The sequence below is a fragment of the Brienomyrus brachyistius genome, chromosome 20, assembly GCF_023856365.1.
Source record: "Brienomyrus brachyistius isolate T26 chromosome 20, BBRACH_0.4, whole genome shotgun sequence".
NCBI lineage: Eukaryota > Metazoa > Chordata > Actinopteri > Osteoglossiformes > Mormyridae > Brienomyrus > Brienomyrus brachyistius.
This window is the reverse complement of record NC_064552.1, coordinates 16,927,757-16,933,245: the sequence shown is the minus strand read 5'-3', so window position 1 is coordinate 16,933,245 and position 5,489 is coordinate 16,927,757.

The following is a 5,489-nucleotide window of genomic DNA, read 5'->3' as shown; positions in this document are numbered from 1 at the left end:
TTTTTTGTTCACGAGCGCCGCGGGGCTTTAAAGAAAGAACAGCGCCATCTATCGGTCAGTATGATAGTCTGGATGTGTAAGGTAAAACCGCTCTGCACATTGTACAAATAACTGAATTTTTACCCTCATAATACAGTTTGTATTTGATGCTGTTTCTTCTATTGAACTGATTTCTGACTGGTAATAAGTGGATGACGATACTGTAGATACTGAAGACTTTTCCTCGCCATTCATATGACATACAGAGCGATCGCCTAGGGCGTCATTTGATTGCGGGGTGCAAAACAAAAAATCAGAAGAAATACCTGTGGCTGCATTCCATACCATTTCAGTTTTTGCACAGATATATTGACTCCCGCAGCCCCCATTAAACACCAAAATAACGCGTCATTCCTTAGTTACTGAATTAGCAAGACTGATAAATTTCCATCCATTTTCCAAACCGCTTATCCTATTGGGTCGCGGGGGGTCCGGAGCCTATCCCGGAATCAATGGGCACGAGGCAGGGAACAACCCAGGATGGGGGGCCAGCCCATCGCAGGGCACACTCACACACCATTCACTCACACATGCACACCTACGGGCAATTCAGCAACTCCAATTAGCCTCAGCATGTTTTTGGACTGTGGGGGGAAACCGGAGTACCCGGAGGAAACCCCACGACGACACGGGGAGAACATGCAAACTCCGCACACATGTGACCCAGGCGGAGACTCGAACCCGGGTCCCAGAGGTGTGAGGCGACAGTGCTAACCACTGCACCACCATGCCGCCCCCACTGATAAATTTAAACTATCAAAACAATCAGTGGCACCAGGAAGAAAATTGGGAAAAGAGGAAATAAGACGTATTTTATTGTTGCAGTTAGACAGTTTAAAGAATCAAATACTTTTTACTATTTTAAATATTTTTTAAAAATATTTTCAACAATTGTAGTCGTCCGATATAACTGAACATTCCTCACTGCAACCCCCAGGTCAGGATAATCCCTACGGTTTTAATATGCATCATATTTTTTATAAAAATTTCATGATATTATTCAACGAATTTTGCTCTTTTTGGTCTTATTCCCATTAACCAATTTTCTTTACCTGCTTTTCCTTTTCAGGGTCATAAAGGTTTAGAGCATAAACATTATTTTATCAATAGGTACCAGGTAGAGAATATTTTATCATGATGCATGGACAAATTTTTGAGGTAACACAGATTATGTTGAGGTACTGTAGGTGTGTCGTCTGCACCAACAATGATTGGATGTCAGAGAGGACGTAGCAATTGAATGAGCTTCAAAGGCAGTGGGATCAAAAAAGTTCCTCTATCCTGCTGTATTAGTGGTTAGTTATATGAAATCACATCCTTTGTACAGTTTGGTTCAGAAATTGAAGGTGGGAATATCAGCATGGCATTTCACTAGAAGCAATCGTAGTTTTCAAAAGGCAAAGTACATTGATCATGCACAAATAGTGTGAGTGGCAGAAAAATCTTACGCATTTTATTTTGGTGTGACAAAAAACTATTTTTTTTTTGGTATTTCTGCAGCCTTCAAATACTGCCATCTAGGTGCCGCTATAAAACATGAACAAGTTTAATTTTCTTACTTCCGTAGTCCCTAGACAGGAAGTTAGACTAATTGTTGTCATTAAATTAATGCCTTTGGTGTATGATTGAGTGTGTATGTATGCATTAGGCATGTAACGGTACAGTTTGTGTCACGATATTTGAACCACAGTAATGGTACTTATTCTGTATTTTTATATTTAAGAAGAAAATTAAAACACATAACCCTTTAATTAAACAACTTATCTAATTAAACTATTTATTTTACCACATTACAACTCTCCATTCTGGAAAATAACAGCATGACTAACTAGGCCTAGTGTATGTCTGTACTATATAAAATCAAAGAGAGAAGAGCATAAAAAGTGCTTCTTAACTTTGATAACCTCTAGCTGTTTTCTCTATTCTATTGTATTCTATTCTATTCCACAGTATATACAGCACCAAATACATTTTTTCGGCAACTATTTTTGGAAAAAAAACTTACATCTTACCTTTATAAAGCAAAATAATTTTATTTTGCCCTCTCTGACTTGCAACATTATCGTGGTGGAGGGGTTTGTGTTCCCCTGTGATCCTAGGAGCTATGTTGTGAGGGGCAATTGCCCCTGGTAGGGTTTCCCACAGCAAATAGGTGAGTGGCCAGACTAATCAAGGAGGATGTTACCCCATCCAGATTGGCAGAGTAACATCTTGCCCAGGCCTAGTGCTCATGTGCGAGTGTCTGGTGGCTGGACCTCCACCCATGGGGCTCAACCAGGCATAGCCCGAAGGGGTAACATGAGTTCATCCCCCTGTGGGCCTACCACCTGCAGGGGGGCCGTAGGGGTCAGATACAGTCGAAGGCTGGGGCCTCGACGGACTTATCGTCAGTTACCAAAACTGGCTCTCGGCACATGGAACGTAACCTCTCTGGTGGGAAAGAAGCCTTAGCTCATGCAGGAGGGAAAGAGATACCGACCAGATGCAGTCGGGCTCACCTTGATGCACGGCTTGGGCTCTGGAACCAAACTCCTGGAGAGGGGCTATTCCACTCTGGAGTTGTCCATGATGAGAGGCGCTGGGCAGGTCTGAGTCTGCTTATAGCCCCCTGGTTTAGTGCCAGTGCAATGGAGTTTACCCCAGTGAACGAGAGGGTTGCCTCCCTTTGGTTTCGAGTTGGGGGTTGTCTGTACGCAGGCGCCAAGCACAATTAGAGAGTATCCAGACTTCTTGGAAATCTTGGAGGGGGTGCTGGAAGGTGCCCCTTATGGGCACTCCATTGTTCTGCTGGGGGACTTTAACGCTCACATGGGTAATGACAGTGAGACCTGGAAGGGTGTGATTAGGAGGAATGGCCTGCTCAATTGTGGCCATAAGTTTGTTGGTGCCTGCGGCGGCGGCAATCTCCAAACCTGGTGATGGACAAAAGAAGTAAAGGGAGCTGTCAGGCTGAAGAAGGAGTCCTTCTGAGCTTGGTTAGCTTGTGGGACTCCTGAAGCAGCTGAGAGATATCGGCAGGCCAAGCGGAAAGCAGCTTTAGTGGTTGCTGAAGCAGAAACTCGGACGTAGGAGAAGTTTGGTGATGCCATGGGGAAGGACTTTCAGATGGCCTCGAAAAGGTTCTGGCAAACCATCAGGTGATTCCGGGGGGGGAGAGCAGGGCTTTACCCATGCTGTTTAGAGTAGGGATGGACAACTGTTGATATCAACTCATGATATAGTCAGGCAGTAGCAGGAATATTTCACGGACCTCCTGAATCCTACTGATGTGGCTTCCTTGGAGGAAGCAGAGTTGGAAGACTCAGAGGGGCTAAGGTCACTGAAGTAGTCAAAAAACTTTTCAGCGGTAAGGCTCCGGGGGTGCATGAGAGTTCTTGAAAGCTCTTGAAAATGATTATTTATGCATGATTGTCTTGGTTTAGCAATTTAAAAAAATATTCAGTATTTATTATTCACTGCAATAACAAATGCATATTTGACTACTTATGATTAACTTTTACAGAACATATCAAATGAAGCTTTTTATTGGGTCTGAATATACTATATCAATCCATCCATCCATTTTCAAAACCGCTTATCCTACTGGGTCGCGGGGGAATATACTATATAAAATCCAAAAATCAGTTATTGTCTAACTGACCTAAAACCTGTCCATCTTTCAACTGTTCGATAAACTGTTTATTAACATTGCTTGTTTGGGGCGTGTCCCCTGTTAATAAGCCCGGTTTGCTCGCATTCACGGCTCCCTTCGCCTGCTTGCCTGCACTCACCGTAACAGAATGACAGACCTGGGGAAACGTACTCGAATACGGACTGAAATACAAAGGACAGGCCGGAAATAACATGAAACAGCTGGGAACAATCAGGGTTCCACATGAGGTAAATGAGAGGGCATGGCACACGAGAGGATGGTACGAGCAGGTCATGACATAAATATCCATCATTTTTATTGGGTCAGTTTTTATGTAAATCGATGATGATTTTTTATCAACAAAAGCCACATGTACTAAATTGGTTAAATAACCTTTCAGGGCCCCATTTTCTAGAGGTAAGACCATCATACCTCCAACTCTTTCTTCACAGCACTGAATGCATTTCAGACAGTTCACTTACATTCCCTATATATTCACTGAATCTATTTAATGTAGGTGCATACTGACTTCTACTGCTGCCTGTTTCTGTATTATACTATAAAGGGAATGGCAGTCTGGTGGCTCACTGGTTTCTGCTCTGGCTCCGGGGCTCCTGTATGGTGTCCTCATCATCTTTGTGTAGGATTCCTCAGATTACTCTGTTTTACTCTTAGAGTCCCAAGACATGTGGGCAGCTCATGAATTGCCCCTAGGTGTACACCCAGTCATGGACTGGCATCTACTGGGCTGCCTAGGATAAGCTTCAGCCTCACCAAGGCTCTAAACTGGATAAGCTCTTATGGAAAATGAATGGGTGGCTCTGTATTGAAAGAACCCCTTAGATAGAATCTCAATTACCAGGCTTTATAAAGCCTGCTTTATTATTTTCCAAGCACTTCTCACATAAATGCTACTTGTAGTTCAGTGAAACCGGACATGACTGTGAAAAGAATTAACGTTGTAAATTTTTTAAGGACAATGTTATATGTAACTAAGTTTACAACATATAAAATATTTTAATAATCTGCTAGAGTAGCAGAAGGCTGAATAATCAATAGTCATTCAAAATTTTAAAATGATTTCCCTGCATCATCTGGAACATACTTCTCTGGTGGAACACCTGACCTCAGTCCAAGAAAAGTAAAATGACTTGGCTTAATTGTGCCCCCAAAATAATAAATCCATCCATCCATTTTCCAAACCGCTATCCTACTGGGTCCGTGAGGGAGGTCCGGAGCCTATCCTGGAAGCAATGGGCACGAGGCAGGGAACAACCCAGGATGCGGGGCCAGCCCATCGCAGGGCACCATTCACTCACACGCACACATACAGCCAATTTAGCAAGTCCAATTAGCCTCAGCATGTCTTTGGACTGTGGGGGGAAACCGGAGCACCCAGAGGAAACCCCACGACGACATGGGGAGAACATGCAAACTCCACACACATGTGACCCAAGCAGAGACTCGAAGCCGGGTCCCAAAGGTGTGAGGCAACAGTGCTAACCACTGCACCACCATACCGCCCCCAAAATAATAAATGAATTTACTAAGTTGAATAAATAGAATTATAAAGTGAAGTAATTAGGTAACACAATCAGACCTCGGACATTTGCGAGGTTAGGTTCCAGAACCCGTCACGAATGAGGAGGATTCGCAGATGTTTGGCAGACTCACTAAAAATGGTAAAATGTGCTTATTTCTATAGTTTAAACCCTAAATATGAACCCAGTCATGCTCCCAAAACACTTGAATTTCATTTAAAAGTTAGCTTAATACATTACCTTTAAAAATAAACAAATGTTTGATGTAAAAATAGAGT